Source organism: Gorilla gorilla, chromosome 3 (assembly GCF_029281585.2).
Source record: "Gorilla gorilla gorilla isolate KB3781 chromosome 3, NHGRI_mGorGor1-v2.1_pri, whole genome shotgun sequence".
In the NCBI taxonomy this organism is placed as follows: domain Eukaryota; kingdom Metazoa; phylum Chordata; class Mammalia; order Primates; family Hominidae; genus Gorilla; species Gorilla gorilla.
The window spans coordinates 58,407,152-58,430,509 of record NC_073227.2 but is presented as its reverse complement, the minus strand read 5'-3'; the positions used below and the strand labels follow the sequence as shown (position 1 = coordinate 58,430,509).

Sequence of the window (23,358 nt, the reverse complement as noted above, 5' to 3'; positions counted from 1 at the left end):
TTCTCATGAATAATAATTGACTCCCCCTTTCTTCTCATTAGTGAGGGATTTGGGTTATTCCAAAACTAGACATCCAGAGTTTGGGTTTTTCTTCACTTATCACAGAGTAAAAGGAATACAGTTGGTTCATTTCTAATTTAAATTTGCCCAGGACTGTGGATGGGCAGGGGACATAAATGTGGGAGAAGGGCAAATTTTTTAAGGTAATAATTGATTGGGACCATCCCACCTTCTTATCTGAGGCTTCTCTCCTAAGACTGCTTTGCTTTCATCTACTTGATAACAAACCGCCACTCCAAGGTAGCTTAAATTACTATCCTTGAGGGAAGCTTGTATTTTTATATTATTCCACATTATCCTATATTATTGCCATTTTTGACTGTAAAAATAATACAAATTAATTTAAGAAAACATAAATAATTATAAAGTAGACATATATACACATAGATTCACATATACACTCATATCAAGGCACAATCATATAAATGTATGTATAGTTATAAAGAGAAAGAGAGGTAAAATTGGAGTGATATTTTATATATTTATATTGTTTCCTTATGTTTTCTTTTTATTTAGCATCTTATCCAGAATATTCTCCCATTTTATATAAATTTTACTAGGGTTACTGTATCTTTTTTATTATTTCCAAGTGTTCTATATGTTAAATTGTCAAAAAATATACAAAGAATAAAAGCACAGCACCAAAGATATTCATGTGGGATCACCAGATATAACCTATAGCTTAGGATACTATTAACAGAGTTTTTTTTTTAATCTAAAATATCTCTCAGGAGAACTGGTGAGTGTGTATAATTTTTGACAATGCTGGCTTGTTCCTACTTAAAATTGAGATTGTTGGAGCGTATATTTTCAGGTGGAACTGAAGATACTCTCTCTAATTTTTTCTGCTCTTCTTCAGTTAACTGTCATTTATTCCTAAGCCTGCTGGACAATCATAAGTGGCACTGGGAGGCCTAAGATGTTTTCTTCTTTGGGTGTTTGTTTGTTTGTTTTTTGAGATGGAGTCTCACTCTGTCACTCAGGCTGAAGTGTGATGGTGTGATCTCAGCTCACTGCAACTTCTGCCTCCCGGGTTCAAGCGATTCTCCTGTCTCAGCCTCATGAGTAGCTGGGACTACGGGCAAGTGCCACCAAGTCCAGCTAATTTTTGTATTTTTAGTAGAGACGGGTGTCACTATGTTGGCCAGGCTGGAGCCTAAGATGTTTATAAAAGAAATGTAAAAGAGAGAACTATAGGATGTGAAGAGATGAAAAAGAGGTGAAGCTGGTGATCCCATGGGTATAGACTGGGAACTCACAAGTCAAAACAGTGACCCGCTGTCAGGAGCCACTCTTCTCTGATCAAAGATGCACCACACAAATGGATCCCCTCCACCTGCAGGCTAGCTTGCCAGGGCCAATCACCTTTTCTTGCAATCCGACCATCAGCAATTCTTTCGACGGATGGAAACTCCTTCCCTAAACCACAACCTGTGAGAAGGGAATAAGATGGCTAATTCCAGAGTTATAAACATATGTAGGTATGTTTGGCACATAGTTAAGGACAGAAATATCTACAAATGTGTCTTACCCTAAAAAAATTATTGAAATTAATGTTAAATAAAGTAATGGTAATGCACATTGATAAAATGTGATTATTCAAACTTTAAATAAGTATTAACGTTTTAAAAATTATTTAACACTCTCTCTGGTGAATTTAAAAAAACATCATTTTAAAATTTGGCTTTTCACATTTTTTGGGGTCATGTTCTTATGTGCAGCAGTTTACCCTAATAATATATTTTGAATGCCAAGTGTACACTATTTATTGCAGAAAATAACGTATATAGTCTTTTAAAATACATGTCTACTATTACAACCAAAATACTACTATAGCGTAAATGTCAAAGTTTCTATATTAAAGTTTTTGGGTGTCATTTAACCCTAAGCAAAATTTACTACTTTAACAAAGGAGGCCAAATAAAAATAAATACAATGAAATAAAAGAAAATTTTTAAAGAAGACATTAGCGAAACTTTCTGTGAGGAAGAGCAAAAATTTTCAAGGACTACATATAGATTTCTCAATTATGATTAGTAATTTTTCCCTCTAAGGGCAATCAAATCACATATCCATCTAGAGATATTATATACTTTTGAGAAAGAGTAAACATGGAGAAAGAGAAATGCTAAATGTGTTGAGTTTTGTTCTTTGATTTGTAAACATCTTAGTGATATTCTTGAACTTACAGCTGTTCAGAATGTGTTCTGCTTGTGCTGCATTCATATCTGAAAAAAAAACCCAGGAGATACTCAGTGATGAAATTATTATAACTTAAAATACTATTCTTACATGATATGACCTTTTTTGGTTGAGAGGAACTGCATAAGTCAGAAATTTTTAATTCAAAGGCAATAGAATACATAAAGGAGAAGCCTGGATGTAAATTGAACTCTTCTGACTGTATTTGGGCTCCAGGAAAATCCTGGTTTATGGTTATAAGATCATTGGCTTAGAGAAGGATACAGTTTGCCATAAAGGAAGGAGTCTTCTAGTTAATCAATGCCAAAACAATATTTTAAACTGTAAGTTAAAACAGAAGAGTCCAAGACTAGTCTTACATGTGCACTACTATATGTCAGGAAACCATTTCCTTCTGTCCCCATTAATGCATCTTAGAAGCCTGGCAATCTACACTTGGTCCATGTATGCTCCCTGTGGAATCAAAGTTCACCAATGTGCTAACAAAACCTATCTTGTTAGTCTTTTTTTTTCAAAATGTGAAATAAAGAAAACCATAATCAGTGGCTGTTTCCCCAAATTATTTGAATTGCTCTGTATCCTAATTAGTATAATGAGCAATCTAGACCCACATTTTGTTAAGATGAAAGCCAATGTGGAGTTTTGGTGAGCCTGAAAACTGATGAGTCTTTAATTTAGGTAAGACTCTAAAGCGGTACATTGAGTTCATCTGCAGGAAACTATACTTAAGGATTTTATCAGAATAAATCCCTTAGAATTAAATTTTGCCACTAATGGCTTCCGTGGCTTCTAGAATAAACCAAACTTTCTACCTGGACCTACATGATATGGTCCTTATTTATGTCTCTGATGGCAAGTTGCCCTGCTACTGCTCTTAGCATGACTCAATGGCCACCTTGGCCTTCCTGTTTCTTAACTGTGCAAAGGTATTCCTGCCTGCAATCTGTGTTCTAGCTGTGCCTTTTGCCAGGAATGCTTATTTCCCTTGGCCTTTTTATGGTTGGTTTCCCCTTGTCACTCAGATCTCAGCTTTAAAATACCCTCCTCAGAGAGGACTTCCATTACAACCAAATCTAAGGTAGCTTTTTACTCTCTCTGTTCTCTGCATGGAGTTTCAAATTATCTGATATTACCTTGTTTATTTTTTATCTAGTTATTATTTTCCTTGCCACAATTAGAATATTAGTTCTATGAAGCAGAGACTTTAATTTTTGGCACAAATAGTTTCTCCGTAAATACTTGCTGAGTGAATAAATAAATGGTAATCATAACTAATAATTTACTAAGCCTTGTATATTCGGTTCTATGACAAAATTTATTTGCTTATTATATCCTCACAATAATATTATGAGGCAAGTTTATTAAGAACATGATTTATTTTTATTTTTTTAGGGACAGGGTCTCACTCTGTTGCCCTGGATGGAGTGCAGTGATACAATCATAGCTCACTGCAGCCTCAAACTCCTGGCCTCAAGCAATTCTCTAGCCTTGGCCTTCCAAAGTTCTGGGAATATAGGAGTGAGCTGCCACGCCCAGCCGGGACATGATTTAATAATTCTTGAGGCAAAAGCTTGTCCCGCATACATTTCACTGTAACATCAATTAAGTTTAGCGCCATTCTCTGTAGGTTATGGAGCAGTGGGAGGGGGTAGAGTTACAATTAGTTCACAGCTAAGTTTAGCTTAATCCTAAACTCATCTCCATTTATGTAAAAACTATTGTTGAACTTCCACGATGGTGCTATATATCATATGCATTACGTAATACATGTGTTCCACCTGCAGGATAAAAGAGGTTGAATACCTCCAGTTCTAGAACAGGATTGTGTAGGCTCACTTTCCCCTGCTCATCTCCTATAAAACAACTAGGTAATCTAAAAATTATTCATCAGATAACAATAAAAGAACTCTGAAAGCTGGAAGGAAGAAGACAGAATGGCTAGAGACTTCAGAATTTGAGGAAGGACAAGTGGTGCGTGTTCCTGGATTTTCTTTTTATTTCACATATATGCTGGACTGGGGACCAGAAAGACCTGCAATTTGTAATCATCAACAGGAATAGACAAAACGATCCCAATACAAGTCTGTTCTCTCTATCCAAAGTACTGGGAAAGGGAAAGCACAACAGACAGCTAATGGGAAACTCAAACCTTCTGCTTCACAGCCAAGGCCTGGCAGTCCATTCTGCCAGCAGCAGTGACAGCCGAAAGCCCTTGACCATCCCAATCCACACTTCAAAACCAGGAACTACCTGGCAGACTGATACACCCACAAAGACAGTGGCAGCAGAGACCTGCATCTACTCAGAAACATAAGAAGACTCAGGCCCAGTGCACCCCTCCACAAAGGGTGGCCCACTGATTCAAGGCAGCCGAGGGAAGCATTTTCTACTCCCACAAAAGGCACGGGAAACAGTAATTAAGAGGAAGTGCAGAATAGTATTGGAAGGACATGAAAACTAAATTGTCATTGAAACAACAAAAGTAAGAATCTGTACTCTAAACCTAAACAGGTTGCCTATTGGTTAAAGTAGAAGAATTAAATAGAACCAGAAGTCTCCTAATGTAACTAAAATGTTCAGGATACAAAGAAAAATTGCTCACCATACCCAAAAACAGGAAAACTATAATCTAAATGAGAAAAGACAGTCAACCAATGCCAATCCTGAGATGAATAAGATGTTGGATGTGCCTGATGTGTATTTTAAAGACCTGCCATAAAAGTGATGTAGAAATAAAGTATAAATTATCTTGAAACAAAAAAAAAACTAGAAAATCTCAGCAAAGAAATAGAAATTATAAAAAGGACCAAATGAAAGATTACAGGACGGAATAATACAATAAGCAAAATAACAACAATAATAATAATGAACAAATTTGATGGATGGTGCTAATAGTGGAGTAGAAAAGATGGAGAATAAAGTTAGTAAACTTGAATAAAAGTCACTAGAATTTACTTAGTCTGAAGACAGAATATAAATGGATTGAAAAAAATGAACAAAGCCTCTGGGATCTGTGGGGCAGTAACAAAAGATCTAACATTGGTATCATCAGATTTTCAGAAGGAGAGGAAAAGAAGTGTGAGGCTGAAAAATATTCAAAGAACTAGTTATTGAAAACTCCCCAAATTTGGCCAAAGATAGAGACCAATAGACTCAAGAAGATGAGTAAATCCCAAAGAGTATGAACTGCAAGAATCCACACCAAGACCAATTATAATTAAAGTACTAAAAATGAAAGAAAAAAATCTTAAAAGCATACAGAGAAAAATGATGTATTACCTGAGCAGAACACCAATTCAGTAACAGTGGTTCTCATCTGAAACCATGAAGGCCAAATGAAAGTGGCACAGCATTTTTCAAGTTCTGAAAAAAAAGAACTATCAAACCTGAATCCTATACCCTGTGAAACTGTCCTTGAGATATATAGAAGAAATAAGTATATTCTCAGATGAAGAGAAACAAAAAGAAGTTGTTTCTAACAAACCTTCTCTTAAATAATGACTAAACAACAGTATCCAAACAAAAAGCAAATGATTATAGGAGACTAGAATGTGCAGAAAGAAAAGAAAGATACAGAATGGGTAAAAATAAAAGTAAGCCAAACAGACTATCTTTCACTTAATGAGTTTCTTAAAGAAATATATTTTATGGTTGAAGGAAAAAATATGACACCAACTGATGTTGTGCTGAATGTATGTTGAAGAAATATTTAAGATAAGTATACTTTAAAAATGGGTAGGTTAAAGAGACCCAAACTGAAGTAAAGTTTCTACATTTCATTTGAAGTGGTAAAATGTCAGCACCACTAGGCTGTGATTAGTTATGTATATATATGATAATACTCACAATAGCCTCTAAGATGACTACACAAATTGATAAATTTTAAAAAGCTATAAATAAATCAAAATAAAATTATAAAAAAGTGTTCAAGTTACTCACAAAAGGATAAGAAAAAAGGAACAGAGAAATAAGACACATCAAACAATAAACAAATTGTAAAATGAAAGCCTTAAACCCTAACATATCAATAATTAGTATGTAAATGGTTTAAGCACAACAATTAAAAGCCAAGGGTTGGCAGAATGGATTTTAAAAACATAACTCAACAATGTGGTTTATAAGAGACTCAGTCCTCACTTCGGCAGCACATATACTAAAATTGGAACAATACAGAGAAGATTATCCTGGCCCCTACACAAGGATGACACAAAAATGTATGAAGTGTTCCATAATATTCCACTACAAGCACACTGAAGTACACAGTCCAATGACACTAGGAAGCAACACATAGACAAGTCTGCAAAATAACCAGCTAGCATCATGATGACAGGATCAAATTCATGTATAAACAATATTAACCTTAAATATAAATAGGCTAAATGCCCCAGTTAAAAGGCATAGAATGGCCAGCTGAATAAAGAGTCAAGAGCCATCAGTATGCAGTCTTCAATGGACCCATCTCATGTGCAAAGACAGACATAGGCTCAAAATAAAGGGATGAAAGAAAATTTACCAAGTGGAAAACAGAAAAAAGCAGGGGTTGCAATCCTAGTTTCTGACAAAATGGATTTTAAACAAAGATAAAAACAGACAAAGAAGGGCATTACATAAAGGTAAAGGGTTCAATTCAACAAGAAGAGCTAACTATCCTAAATATGTATGCACCCAATACATGAGTAGATTCATAAAGCAAATTCTTAGAGACCTACAAAGAGACTTATATTCACCACAGTAATAGTGAAAAGACTTTATGACCTCACTGACAATGTTAGACAGATCGAGATAGAAAATTAACGAAGATACTCAGGACCTGAACTCAGCTCTGGATCAAGCAGATCTCATATATATCTACAGAAATCTCCAGTCAAAACAACAGAATATACATTCTTCACATCGCCACATGGGACTTACTCTAAAACTGATCACATAGTTGGAAGAACTGAAATTATAACAAGCAGTCTCTCAGACCACAGTGCAATAAAATTGGAACTCAAGATCAAGAAACTCACTCAAAACCACACAACTACATAGAAATTGAACAACCTACTCCTGAATGACTCCTGGGTAAATAATGAAATTAAGGCAGAAATCAATAACTTCTTTGGAATTAATAAGAACAAAAAGACAATTTACCAGAGTCTCTGGCATTCAGCTAAAGTATTGTTAAGAGGGAAATTTATAACACTAAATGCCCACATCAAAAAACTAGAAAGATCTCAAATCAACAACCTAACATTACAACTAAAAGAATTAGAGAATCAAGAGCAAACAAACCCCAAAGCAAGCAGATGGCAAGAAATAACTAAGATCAGAGTAGAACTGAAGGAGACAGAGACACGAAAAACCATTTAAATAATCAACAAATCCAGAAGCTGTTTGCTTTTAATAAAATAGATAGAAGGCCAGCTAGAATAATAAAGAAGAAAAGAGAGAAGACTCAAATAGACGCAATCAGAAATGATAAGGGAGATATCACCACTGACCCCACAGAAATACGAACAACCATCAGAGAGTACTGTAAACATGTCTATGCACATACACTAGAAAATCTAGAAGAAACGGATAAATTCCTGGACACATACACCCAACCAAGACTGAAACAAAAATAAATTGAATCCCTGAACAGACCAGTAATGGGTTCTGAAGTTAAGGCAGTAATAAATAGCCTATCAACCAAAAAAAGCCCACGACCAGACAGATTCAAAACTGAATTCTGCCAGAGGTACAAAGAAGACCTTCAAACAATACTACAAAGCTGCAGTAACCAAAACAACATGGTACCAGTACAAAAACAGACACATAGTCCAATGGAACCGAATAGATATCTCAGAAATAAGACCGCACATCTACAACCATCTGATCTTGGAAAAGCCTGACAAAAACAAGCAATTGGGAAAGGATTCCCTATTCAATAAATGGTGTTGAGAGAACTGGCTAGCCATATGCAGAAAGTTGAAACTGGACCCCTTCTTTACATCAGGCACAAAAATTAACTCTTGGGAGGCCGAGACAGGTGGATCATGAGGTTAAGAGATCGAGACCATCCTGGCCAACATGGTGAAACTCCATCTCTACTAAAAATACAAAAATTAGCTGGGCATGGTGGCGCATGCCTGTAGTCCCAGCTACTCAAGAGGCTGAGGCAGGAGAATCGCTTGAACAGGGAGGTGGAGGTTGCAGTGAGCGAGATTGCACCACTTCACTCTAGCCTGCTGATAGAGCAAGACTCCTTTTCAAAGATAAAATAAAATATAAAATAAAATAAAATAAAATAACACAAGATGGATTAAAGCCTTAAATGTAAAACCCACAACTATAAAAACCCTAGAAGAAAATTTAGGCAATACCATTCAAGACATAGAAATGGGCAAATATTTCATGACTAAAAAGCCAAACCGATTGCAGCAAAAGCAAAAATTGACAAATGGGATTTAATTAAACTAAAGAGCTTCTGCACAGCAAAAGAAACTATCATCAGGGTGAACAGAAACCTACAAAATAGGAGAAAATTTTTACAGCCTATCCATCTGATCCATCTGATAAATGTCTAATATCCAGAGTCTACAAGGAACTTAAACAAATGTACAAGAAAAAAAAATTTCAATGAAAAGTGGGCAAAGGACATGAACAGACACTTCTCAAAAGAAGACATATATGCATTCAAGAAACATACAAAAAAGAGCTCAACATCACTGATCATTGGAGAAAAGCAAATCAAAACCGCAATGAGACACCATCTCACACCAGTCAGAATGGCTACTATTAAAAAGTCACAAAACAACAGATGCTGGCAAGGTTGTGGAGAAAAAGGAATGCTTTTACACTGTTGGTGGGAATGTAAATTAGTTTGACCATTGTGGAACACAGTGTGGCGATTCCTGAAAGACCTAGAGGCAGAAATACCATCTAACCCAGCAATCCCATTACTGGGTGTATACCCAAAAGAATAGAAACCATTCTATTACAAGGATACACATGCGTATGTTCATTGCAACACTATTCACAATAGCAAAGACACAGAATCAACCCAAATGCCCAAAAATAATAGCCTGGATAAAGAAAATGTGGTGCATATACACCATGGAATACTATGCAGCCATAAAAAGGAATGAAATAATGTCCTTTGCAGGGACATGGATGGAGTTGGAAGCCATTATCCTCAGCAAACTAACACAAGAAAAGAAAACCAAACACCACATATTCTCATTTATAAGTGAGAGCTGAATGATGAGAACACAGACACATGAAGGGGAACAACACACACTGGGGCCTGTTGGAAGGCAGGTGGTGGAAGGAGGGAGAGCATCAGGAAGAATAGCTAATGGACGCTGGGCTTAATACCTAGGTGATGGGTTGATCTGTGTAGTAAACCACCATAGCACATGTTTACCTATGTAACAAACCTGCACATCCTGCACATGTACCCCTCAACTTAAAATGAAAGTTGAAGAAAAATTTTTTAATGTTTTATTTTTTAATTGACAAAAAAGAAATTCATTTCAAACATAGTTACATAAATAAACCAAAAGTAAAAGAATGGAAAAGATAAATCATAAAAACAGTTTTAAAGAGGAGTAGCTGTATTGGTATCAGATCATGTAAATTTCAAAGCGTGGAAAATTACTAGGGCCAAAGAGGCACATTATGTAATGATAAAGGATCAATCGATCACAAACTAGAGTAGCCAAAACAATTTCGGTAGAGGAGAATAAAGTGGGATAAATCATTTTTACTAATGTTAAGGCTTAATATACTGTTGCAGTAATCAAGAAATTATGGTACCAGTGAAAGGAAAAGAATGGAGAACCCAAAAGTAGATTCATACAAATATGCCCGATATGCCTAATTAGTTTTTGACAAAGGAGCAAAAGTAACTCAATGGAAAATGAATAACTGTTTTATAAATGGTACTGGAACAATGGAACATCAATTAAAAAATTTTTAAAAGCCTCTACCTAAATCTCACAGCATAGAAAAATTAGCTCAAAATGGATTATAGACTTAAATGTAAAATATAATGTAATGCAAGACTATGAAACTTCCAGAAAAAATATAAAATGTGGAAAAAGTATAAGTTTAAAAAGTACAAAACTTATAGAAAAGAGCCTAGATACCTGAGAAAGTCCATAAAATAACACATTAAATTTATTTATTTTTTCTTAGTAATTTTGAAAGCATTTTTACACCTTCCTAAAGGGTAAGTTCTACATTTATTATCTTAATTTTGCAAAACAGGAACTGATGCACAAAGTTTCAGCAACTTTTGCAAGGCTGGACTACTGTTATTATTGCTAGAATACAGGTCTTCTGAGTCCTAGACTAGCGTTCTCTCTACCATCATCTGCAGTCTCTCTGAATGCATTCCATGCGTTTTTTCTTTATATTCTTTAAATGATGTTCCTTATCCTATAAAATTCAACTCTAGTTTTAAAATTTTGAAATATGCAACCTCTCACTTTTTCCCCCTATACAGTTCTAAAACTCTATGTGGAAAGAGAAATGATTTTAAGGTCTTCAGTTTTCTGTTGTATTATTACTTTTAAAAGTTCCCTCTTTTGGCCGGGCGCAGTGGCTCACGCCTGTAATCCCAGCACTTTGGGAGGCCGAGGCGGGCAGATCACGAGGTCAGGAGATCAAGACCATCCTGGCTAACACGGTGAAGCCCCGTCTCTACTAAAAATACAAAAAATTAGCCGGGTGTGGTGGTGGACGCCTGTAGTCCCAGCTGCTTGGGAGGCTGAGGCAGGAGAATGGCGAGAACCTGGGACGCAGAGCTTGCAGTGAGCCGAGATCGCGCCACTGCACTCTAGCCTGGGCGACAGAGCAAGACTCAGTCTCAATTAAAAAAAAAAAAAGTTCCCTCTTTTTTCCTGCCCACTTTGAAGAGATTGAGTTGTTTTATACAGTTAAAGATAAAACATCTCACAAATACCATGTTCCTGTCCTGTGTTGAGCTCTATGCTAACGCTGGGGATGTGCTTGTGACTACAGCAGGCATATTTCCTGTGTTCAAAAAGTTATATCTTTTGGAGAGAAACATGAAATAAAAAATATGCAAATCAAAGCAACTCCCAAGCACCCTTGTGAAGTACATAAGTATAAGGAATTACCACTGTAAGGAAGCCTTTGGTTGGGAATGAGGATCATCTCAACAATAACTTGCTTAGACAAGCAACTGAGTATCTGGTGATGGGTGATGCATCACCAGTAGACGCCTATACGAACCAATAATGGGACATAAGTCACCCCCTCCCCCCACCCATCCGACAACACTGTGAAAGGATCTAAGTCCCTCTAGAACCATAAAGCAGGTGTCAGGGTAAGAGTGAAGGATAGATCCACAAATAATGAGTTTAAGATTTTAACATTTGACTTAAAAGTAAAGTTACACTTGACAGATACCTATACCTCCTCAACAAAACATTTCCTTCAGGAAGTCTTGTCTCTGCTATCTATAGTCCAGTGCTTTGAATTCAGAGTCTATTCTGTCCTGTCTGCATAATTAATGGAACCGAATGTTGGGTATTACTCACAGAGACTACTCATTCTTATCTTCAAGCTATTTTTTCTTCTTTCTGACTTTTGTCAAATCTATAATATAATTTTCTCTTCTGTTAACATACTATAATGTATATGCTCTAGCCTCCCAGAATAGTTCTGGGAAAATGTACTGAGTGAAGATTTACTGATAACTAGTAATTTTCGATTAGCCTTATAATCTCATTGCAAAAGTTAAACAAGTTCTGCTAAAACATGACGACTTCAAAGCTAATTCCTGAGAGGCAGCTAGTAGTTTTAGAATTACAATGAACTTGATTTAATTTCATATCCTGAACATTTATCGATCAGTTCTTTGTGTCTGTGTTGCAAATAAGATGGTGTCTTTATGTCTGAGACAGATACTATCCAAGTCTGATGTCTTTCTTGTCCTTCTGCCCACTCCATGTCCTGGGCCAATCCTATCCTGTGTGCTGCAGAGAGGGTATGAGAGTGTATCCTACAGTGCCAGGGCTCTTTCCTTCTTCCCCCCATATTTTGGTTGTGCCCTACATATTGTGGTTTGTGCGTCCATACCACTTTCACATTCTGGATTCATATTGGAAAGAGTATTCCAAGAGAGTCAGACACTATAGATTACTACTGTATATCAACAGCAGAGTGCTGGTTTTTATCATATATATGCTGCATTAATACAAACAATTCCACGGAGATCTTTTTTAAAAAGGAAGAAATGCTATTATACTTGGGTTACCATACAATTCTTATTTTATAATTATTTCCATACTAGCCAAAAGAAGATAATCTTCCTTATCACAATCAAAAGATGTGTTCATTATCAGGTAAACAAGAGACTTAAAACGAAAAGTAGTTTTCTTTATGGTGAAGTAAAGAAGCTCTCTTTGTAGATGAGAAGATTATTAAAATGAGTAACTATAATATGAAAGAAAAACAGTATTCCTTGCCTCTAAGATAAGGTAATGAAGCGTCTGTCTTCAAGAAGCTTTCATTTGATTTCAACTTCTGATGCAAAATGTTATCAGCTTGTGTTTTTATTGCGTTCTCATTGTTAGGAATAAACTGAAATTTAAGCAATACATCTGCTTTCAAATTGTCATTACTTGGCCTGAAAAACAAAATAACCAGAATGAATGAGGCCACAGCCACAGTAATTATTATGTCATACTTTATTACTTAAATATTAGTTATATCTTCAAGAAAATACGACATAAATATTTTACACATTTTATTGTCATAGATTCTCTCCTCTTGTGTCACTCAGGTATTAATAGCTAAATTATTCCCTGCTTGTAAAACTTGATCATATTTAGGAAGGGGAGAGTATCTGACAGTTCTAGAATTATTTTTTCTAAAAAAGAAATCAAAAGCACTTGTTATGTCCACCAACTTTGTATATATATATATGTATATATATATCATAAACTATATATGTGAATATATATTCCTGTGATTCAAAAATTCATAATAGCTGTTTATTATTTTCTAAAGTCAGTAAAATTATGAGCAGTAGTTAATAATTGTAAGAATCTTCTGTATGAAATGCAAAAGACTTTAAAATGACAACCAGTAGAATATATTTCATCACTACTCAAGAAACTCACTACAGAAACTCTATACAGGAGGAATAACAAATGTAATAATATTAAACTATTTTTTCTCTTGGTATAGCTAAGATCTTTAGATCTGTTTACAAAGCAATTAATTGAAGAATAACTATATAATACAAAGCTGCCTTTTATAATCATACAAATTTGTTAACTGTGATTACCTAAAATTGACAACTTGACACTTGATGTAATGATGGTTTAAATTGGATCTCTGAAATATCTATCTGATAAAAGAAAAAAACAACAAATTAGAGCTTTTATAAATATGAATTTCACACATTTCAATATATCACAAAAATGCTTACATAAAGCTTGCTATGATACAAATAACATTTACTTCAATGTTTATTTAGTTATCCCCCCAAACCTCATTTGAGCATAATCTCGCCATCATAAAGATTATCTCTATAATTGGATGATGATACTTGAACAACTTGTCACATGGTCAAAGATGACTATCTAAAGAGTTGACTTAATGCAGTATTTCAACCTCTATTATAAAATATACATGGAGCAGGAGGCACAGAGATTTGAAAGTTTGATATATATGGACACATCACTCACTCATCACTCAGTATCATTCCGGCTCAGTTATCATCCTCATGGATGTGATTGAAAGATCAGCTTTTTAGGCTCTAAATAAACTTTTTTGGCCAGATTTTGATGCTGTGGCAAATGGGAGAAAGGAAGAGAATATGTAATATTGAACACCTCTCTAAAATCATCATACTTACCAATAAAAATGCAGGAAAGGATTACTTAGAATAAGATAAGACTGTAAATGCCACTGGTGTCATTTTAGACTTCCTACATAGGATAATTTATCTGTGGTATAAATACCTAGGTCAAATTATTTCTTAATAAAACCACAGCTTGTTACAAAATATGTGGTCTTATAAGCCTGTTTATAGACTCATCAAGCTGACTTGTCAGAAAAAAGGCTGACTATATATTGAACCTTAAGTGAACCTGAGTCTGCAGAGTGAGTTTCACAAACCACAAGAGAAGAGCTGCTAAGTTGTGAAACTGGGTATATGTCAAATAAGTGCTTTTCATTCATCTGACTTGATTTATGAAATTTTCTTTGGTGAAATGCCATGTAATATCATCTTGAATAGCCTGGTGAACACAAGTTAATTAATAAATCAATAGTTACTGAAAACAAATGGCTATGTCTTTTTCTTCTAATTAACTATGAAGCGAAATTTGTTTTTGAAGAATATATTTTTATATACACATGCACATTTATATGGCAAAACTGATACATATTTATCATTAAAAAATTTTAAAGTAAACAATATAGAAAATGTATTGGAAAGCATTAAAGTCATTTTTAAATCACTGTCTAGAGAACCTGTTATTTACATTTTGGTATAAAATCTGCTTCCAGATTTTATATTTACATGTTTATATATACATAAAATATATTCTCTCTATATATACAAATATAGATGTTTATATAATATCTATATGTTTTCCGCCTGCCTCCTTCCATTCTCTTTCCAATGTAATAATTTTTTTCTAGGTAAATCGCAGCTTCATGAGTCATGTATTATCCATGGAAATTGAGCACATAAGCAGTCCAGATTATTGAACTCCTCAAGAAAGTATAAAATTCATTTTAGGTATGGGTTTTCATCTTTTCTTTTAAGAATATGTTTGCTATAACTGTAACTCAACTCTACAAGGATTGGCAAACTATAGCCTGTACACAAAATCGAACCTGCTACCTGTGTTTATATTGCTCATGATCTAAGGATGGTCTTCACGCCTTTTTAATAGTTGAAAAAAAGAATAAGAAGGGTATTTTTGATATCCAAAAATTGTACAAAATTCAAGTTTCAGTGCTCATAATAAATTTTTATTGAAACGTTGTCACACCTACTTGTTTATGTGTTGTCTATGGCTGCTTTAACACTACAATAACAGCTGTGAGTAGTTGCACAGACACTGTGTGTCTTGCAAAGTTGAAAATATTTACTATCTTGCATTTTATAGAAAAAGTTTGCATTTACCTCTGGTCTAAATTGCTGCATTGCCTTTCTTTATATGTTATCTCCATTTATGCATTAAGGGACAGGACCAATATTAGTAAATTGATCATTTATTTACTAGTCATCTCCTTGATGAGTATTTATATGGGCCTACCATGTACAAACACCATGAAAGGCACAAGAAATATAAGAAGAAATGGAGTTAGTTCCAGCACAAAATAATTCACAAGTTAAAAGGGGGCATAGACATATAATGTTTTCATAATTTATGATCAGTACTTTAGAAAAGGTACACAAAAAGTTCTGTGAGAGCATTGGAAACAGATGCTAACATTTATTAGGATATTACCTTTCATGCTTTGTATTCACTACATCTAGTGATCCTTAAAGTAACACTGGGAGTTGGGTGAAATTATCCCCATTTTGTAGTGTAAACTTTTAGGGGTCAAGCAACTTTTTGAAAGTTATTAGAATGACAAAGGATAAAACTGGGATATCCTTTGTGGCATCTAGATGTCTATGACTTCGAAGTTTGGGCTGTCTCTAATTCAATATCTTAATTCCTGTAACAAAATATTCTTTACACTGGCCTGCTTTTTTCCCCCCTCAAAGAAAATGTCCTTAAGATGTATTTTTGAAAAGGCATACCCACTCCACTCAGTAGCATTCCTCAAACCATTTCATCTGCTTCTGGTTTGGGTTGTGAAACGGCTGAAGAAATATGTCTGAACGTGGTAAGAGTGATCTGCCTTCTTTGATTAGTGAATGCTGGGCTGAATAGTGGCTGCGAATACGACTGAAGTCTTCAGAGGAAGAGCTAGTCTGTGTGTTTCTGTGGTATATTTTCAAGAGCAGCCTAATAGGACATATATTAGGGTCATCCATAGAAGGTACTTAATAAATGGTATGTGGTAATGTTATTTGTGCCTGAATGATCGAGTTAAGATTTTAGATAACTCTAATCATTGGTATTTGCATTTTAATTTTTCTGTTGGGGCCAGGCATAGTGGCTCACACCTGTAATCCCAGCATTTTGGGAGCCTGAGGCGGGTGGATCACCTGAGGTCAGGAGTTCGAGACCAGCCTGGCCAACATGGTGAAACCCTGTCTCTACTAAAATACAAAAATTAGCTGGGCATGGTGGCAGGCACCTGTAATCCTAGCTACTCGGGAGGCTGAAGCAGGAGATCTGCTTGAACCCGGGAGGTGGAGGTTGCAGTGAGCCAAGATCATGCCACTGCACTCCAGCCTGGGCGACAAAGGCAAGACTCCCTCTCAAAAAAAAAAAAAAAAAAATTCTGTTGCGCTTATGTTGTTCAGTCTCTGATGCCATTATCATTTGTCTAGCATATTTTTCTAGGTGTCCTGAGATGGTGTTGGTGATAGGTTTTAAATGTGTCCCTACCCAAATCTCATCTTGAATTGTAGCTCCCACAATTCCCACGTGTCATGGGACGAACCCAGTGGGAGGTAGTTGAATCATGGGGGCAGGTGTTTCCTGTGCTGTTCTTGTGATAATGAACAAGTCTCAGGAGATCTGATGGTTTTATAAAAGGGAATTCTCCTACACAATCTCTCTTTTGCCTGCAGCCATGTAAGACACCCCTTGATCTTCCACTGTGATTGTGAGGTCTCCCCAGCCACGTGGAACTGTGAGTCAATTATCTTCTCTTTATAATCTTTAATAATCCTTAACAATCTTTCCTTTATAAATTACCCAGTCTCAAGCATGTCTTTATTAGCAGTGTGAGAACAGACTAATACAGTGGTTACAGTTTCCAGAATTAGCAAATAAAAATACAGTTAAACTTGAATTTCAGATAAACAATGAATGATTTTTTAGTACAAGTATGTTTCAAATACTGCATGAAGATATTTTCAGGACGATCTGAAATTACAGTTGAACTGGGCATTCTGTTTTTTTTAGGAAATTCTAATGTACGTGCAAAAAGCAGTGCTTTCAACTCACCTTTTACCTTAATTTTCACAAAGTATTGTCAGGATAGGAATGATGCCAGCCAAGATTTAGCTTACCTCGTTACTGACTTTTTGTTTCAGGTCGGTGCTAAGTTTTGAGTGTTCTACTGAAAAATCAGGATTATATTCAATACTGGGGATCTGGAAGGAGGTCTGGTAATAGTAAAACTTCTGGCCTGGAAGGGAAAGCAGACAGGGATCGTTTCTGTTTAGCAAATTTGAGTTGTATAATTATGAGAAGTGGAGGGGTTGAAAACAAAAAATGATGCAATTGGTGAACTCCCGAGAGTTAAAAATGCTATACCTGTAGTCTATACCTCCCTCCAACTCTTTTTTAGGATCACACATTTTCATAGTCACCATGGTTGTCAGTTATGTCATAACACAATTATCACCTGTTAGTGATAATTCATAAATTTAAGCTGTTAATTAAGTAATGGTAGAATGTACGATATTCTCATAAGTTGACCTCAAATTTAGAATTTCTACTAAAATAACTTTTTACTCTTAGCATATTAACTATTATTATATCACAAAATTACATAGGATATATTTATTGCACTGTTCAAGAAATAATATACAAACCACATCAAAATTTAAACTCTAGACATAATTTTTATACATAAGAGATTATTTTCCCAACTGTATATAAATTTATTCAGATGGAAATTGCATTCTAAAATACTAGAAAATATTAAAGTTTTAAAATAAGTTAAGTGGGTCTTCAAATATTCAAAATAAAACAATTAATAGATACTTACCATATGCCAAAAAATAAACAAGGAGACCAATCAGTATCACCAGAATCAACACAACAGCTCTGACAATAAGGGCAACCATCCATGGTGTCAGTGAACTCACTCTTCTACCCAGTGTCAATGGCCTTTTGAGAAATAATTGTGTGTTAAAAATGAATAGGATTTTAAGACTAAATGTTCCTTTTTCTGTAGAATTTTTTTCTGGAATTCATATTTAGCTCATATTGAATTTGGTAACACTTAAATATATTTTCCATGAAATTTTTTTAAATGCTATAAAAATATGATTGACATTTAACATTATACTTTCTTTTTTTAAAGTCAGCAGTATTTTACCATTCACTACCTTTTCATATACTTCCTGGTCCATTATACTATATGCTCTAATTTTTTTATTTGTAAATGAACTAATAATATATATTTGATTCATGTGTTTCAAATCACAATGAACCTAAGAAAACAAGAGTATCTGGGTCACTCTTCTCATTCTAACATTAAGACACAGAGGTTCAGAGATTACCAAAACCTCAAAGTTGGATATTAGGGAAGCCAGAAATAGGACTTGGGCCTTTTGGGCTCCTTTTACACCTCTATACTTAAAAAACCTACTACACCATTTACAGTTCATGCAACTCATAGTGCATATGAAGAGCATCTATAATAAGGCTGATTGAAAAAAATATAAGAGAATTATAAGGAAAAAATAATTATCCAAACAAGAAGAGATCATTAATATGATGAACAAGCAAATCAATAGTGGTAGCTCAGGACTTTAGACCCAGGAACTCTGTGTTGTGATAAATATCTATTTCATAGGGTCATAAGACATCAAACCTGTGATTTCAATAGATGATATTGTTTATCATAAAGCCAAATTTATTGGAATAAATTAAAAATCAATTTTAAGAAAATATCAAGGCAATAATAGTGCCAGTATGCAAACATGGCAAAAGCATAAAAGTGGTATGCAAATGACTGACATTTGGGAATCCCTTGTGCAAGCAGGAAAACGTGGCAAAACTCTCTCCTCATCCCAGTGCCAGAGCCCACAGTCTAAAGACAAAATCTGAACAGTTACAGAGTTGAGGCAGGCCAAGATAACACCAACATGGGTTGTTTAAAGAGATTTAATCCATAAGGAGACTGGACAAGAATATGGTTCTGAGAAGGGTGCTAGTTCTTGTCCTGTCTGTTAAAATTACACATGGAAAAGAAAAGGAGGGAATTACCTTTCCTGAGATTGGTACCTGATAGTAGTAAAGTGGATAGCAGGCCTCAGGTTACAACTGAAGATTTCAGTTGACTCTCCTCTTTGGGCATCACTGAACTGGAAGGAGTCAGGCTTCCCCTGATATTCTTGGGTCTGGGCAAAGGAGTACATAGACGCAATTTCTCCATCCCAGAATCATCAACCTGAGCTCTGTTAAGTATTCAAGTAGCACTAATTCTGAGTTCAGCTGGTATTCTAGAAGGATCTTATGTTACTCTGTCCTGTTACTCTTAGGTGGGTAGCAAAAGAAAAGCATTGCAATCTGGAAATACCTGAAGTGTCTCTGGAATCACTGAGTTGGAGCTGGAGCACAGGCAAGAGCTGATGAACATATCCGTCACCTTCACTAATAGAAGACCATGGAGAATCATGAGCCCATTGTCAACACTCACTGAGTTTCTTCTGTGTGCCAATGAAACACTTCTAGAGATTAAGACATAGTCTCTTCTCTTAAAAGATGTGTAATCTAGAGACACATAAAGTAACTAGTATAATACAAGTCTCAAAATGCTATTACAGATGAGTGGATACAAATGGTTTTGCCTTAGAGAAGCTGTTCTTAGAACTAGGTCCTAAAGGCTGAGAAGGAATTGGCAAGGGTCGTGTGTGCATCAGGCAGAGAACACCATAAGCAAAGATAAGAAAACTTGAGAAAACCATATATTAATGAGAGTAGAGGTAAACTTAATTAATGCGTTTATGTGTTAGTTAACTCAGCAGGCATTTTATTCAGGATTACTATGTACAAAACAAGGGAATGTAAAGACTCTTCAACAGATCTTTCTTTTGAGGAACTTATATAGTCTGATAAAGGAGGAACACAGTAGACACAAATTGCTATCAGAATTGCAGAAAATTTAAACGAGAATTTCAAAGAAGGGCTAACAATTCCTCTTTGGAGGAAATAATGGCTGAAATAAGGATACAGTTTTTTTTAAGCTTAAAAAGGGTGGACACATCTTCTCACTATTTTCCTCTCTGAGCCAGACACAGAACACAATTCATAAAGGGGAGTTTCTTTTGCAACAGAATTCTCATCTTCAAAAATATGTGGTTACCTGTTGAATTATTCTACTCCTAACACCAGAACCATTATTGTGACTGAATTAAAGTCTTATATGTCAAAGTGAGAAGTTGTTTCAGTTTATTTCCTTCCAGACATTCCCTGAAATATTTATTCCTCAATGTTGTTTAAAAAATAACATTTTTCTCTCTATTTCTTTTAGTACTAACCTAATTTTAGCTTAAACATTGAAGAATTTCCATGGCTATTCTAGACAGGTGGGGAGCTTGCTTCATAGAAGTACTTGGTAATTATTTGTCTACTGAATGAAATAATGTATCATAAAGTAGTAGACAACTCTAAACCATTTGCAAAACAAACAACTGTTTTTAGCAAAGAGTATTGCTACACCTGCATTGCTTTTTCCATGGCAGGAATGGAAATGAGATTAAGCATTTACCTGGAATCAAGATACAATTTAAAATTTTGTACAAAATTTGTACTTAATAATCACTAAAGGATAATTCTCTCTTTGTCTTTCTTTCTTGGCTTCTCCCTATCCCTAATCCTTCCAATTCAAGGAATTCAGCTTTAGTACGACTATCCCAGACAGACTACTAAACAAGTTCACTACAGTGCAGGAAAATCCAGCTTTGGAGAAACTTCTGACCAGCAAACCAAAGAAAAACGTAAGTGACTTCACCCTTGAGGAATACCTGAGGCAGGGTTTTTTTTTAAAGAAAAAACGGTTTGTTTGGCTCACGGTTCTGCAGGCTATACAAGAAACACGGTGCTGGAATCTGCTGGGCTTCTGATGAGGGCTAAAGACTGCTTCCAGTCAGGGAAGAAGGCAAACTGGAGCCAGAGTGTGCACACAGCACACAACCAGAGAGGAGGAAGATGGGGTGCCAGGTTTTGTTTTGTTTTGTTTTTTTTGTTTAACAATTAGCTCTTGTGGGAACTAATAAAGTGAAAACTCGCTCATCTTAGGAAGGGCATTAATCTGTTCTTGAGGGATCTGCCCTGATGACCCAAACATCTCCCATGAGACCCCACCTCCAACATTGGTGTCAAATTTCAGGATGAGGTTTGGAGAGTCAAATATCCAAACCCTAGCACCCATATTATGTGGGATCATAGCAATGACTGAGTTAATATATATGTAAGAGTACTTCAAACAGTAGTTGAAACATGGTAAGGATTTAGGAGGTTGGGTTATTTTATTACTATTATTATCCAGGCCACACTAAAAATAACATCAAGTTTTTCAAAAGCAGCTAGGAAAAAATACTGAGGAGTCTGTGAATAGATGGAGTGGAGTGAGCTAGTAGATGGTGAAGGCGCTGCTCACGAAAGAAACAGAGGTGGTGCCCAGGTCTTCGGAATCTGAGTGACGACACTGGACACAAACTACTCACTGACTGGGGAGCAGCTGAGTAGCCTAGCAAATCCTGGCTTATCCCCCGAGAATGTTCCAGCAGGTAAGAGATTCTAAGCTTGGGGGACGGGGAGCCTACAGGAGAAACCACAGGTTCAAAAGTAGGCATTATATGGCGAGCACATTTTGAAGTGTCCACAGGGAAAGAATTACTGGATGAAGACAATGAATATGGGAAATTTTAGAACAAGATGGGTGAATCATCAATTAGAATTTTACTTCATTTCCTAGGTAAAACACAGTAACTCTGGAATAAAGTCATTGTCATGCAAATACCAGGAGGTGGTGGTGTTACTATTCATAATCACAATGGCTTAGTAATAATGATGATGATCATTCTAATTGTCCCACCAGATACGAGACTGTCATAAAATCGGTAATGTGGACAGAAATACTGAAAGTTGTGTAAAAGATTAAATGAGGTTTGTGCTTTCTTTTACGTTTCATGTTCTGACAAGCTGTGTGTCTTGTTTCCATAATCCCACATTACACAAATAAGAAAGACATAATGGTTCATAACTGGAAAGTTGATTGATATCATAATTAAAATTATTAAAATAACTGATGTTTTAGTAGATAAGAGTTCAAAAGGGGATAATCAATGTCAAGAGTGCTACCCTTCAAAGTTCTGTTCATAAATGCAAATTTACATGGGGAAGTTCCATGAGAAATTATTCCTTGAAGGAATTGAGATAATTAAAACCTGGTAAGAATAAAAAAGAATGCATAGGCCATTGACCTGAGCTATTGAAAACAATGTGACTGGCCAGAGCAGTACTTTCCAACCATTTTTGTCAAAGTTGCTTCATATCTGGAGGGGGTACATTTTTCTGCTTTCTTACCAATGTCTTCAATTAAGCATCATTCATCCTTAGTCATCTCTCTTCCTACTATTACTTGATAACAAATTTTGACCTCCACAAGACAGCAGGTATTGTTTTGAAAGTTGTAACATGCACAAAGACATTATTTGCAAATCTTTTCTAATGAACAAGTCTTACTGTCACTGTATCTGACCATTGGGAAATAGTTTTTCTTTAAAAAATAAAAGATGAGGCCGGGCATGGTGGCTCACGCCTGTAATCCCAGCACTTTGGGAGGCCAAGGTGGGCGGATCACCTGAGGTCAGGAGTTTGAGACCAGCATGGCCAACATGGTGAAACCCTGTCTCTACTAAAAATATAAAAATTAGCCAGGCATGGTGGCACAAGCCTGTAGTCCCAGCTACTCGGAAGGCTGAGGCAGGAGAATCGCTTGAACCTGGGAGGCAGAGGTTACACTGAGCTGAGATCACGCCATTGTACTCCAGCCTGGGTGACAGAGTGAGACTCAATCTCAGAAAAAAAAATAAATAAATAAAAGGGATGAAGTTTGAAAAGAAAATCAATTAAGGTCTTCCTTGAGTCAGAAAGAACAATTTAAAGAACTATTTGAGAAGTCATGTAAGTCACAGCTGAAGTCACATAAGTGCTAAAGAGGAGGGATAATGATAGAGTATGACTTTGACACTTCGGTGAATAATAGCTGTGG

The 23,358-nt window shown here is 35.7% G+C and overlaps 1 long non-coding RNA gene and 1 other non-coding gene across 2 annotated transcripts; both read left to right on the top strand.

Annotated features, from left to right (window-relative positions):
• Positions 1-6,391: 6,391 nt before the first annotated feature.
• On the top strand, positions 6,392-6,498 carry LOC115934388 (U6 spliceosomal RNA). The gene has a single exon (XR_004070200.1). It is a non-coding gene; the product is annotated as a U6 spliceosomal RNA (small nuclear RNA).
• An 8,413-nt stretch (positions 6,499-14,911) lies between these two features.
• On the top strand, positions 14,912-22,262 carry LOC134758319 (uncharacterized). The gene is made up of 3 exons (XR_010133379.1): positions 14,912-15,013; positions 16,973-17,034; positions 20,972-22,262. It is a non-coding gene; the product is annotated as an uncharacterized lncRNA (long non-coding RNA).
• Positions 22,263-23,358: the final 1,096 nt, after the last annotated feature.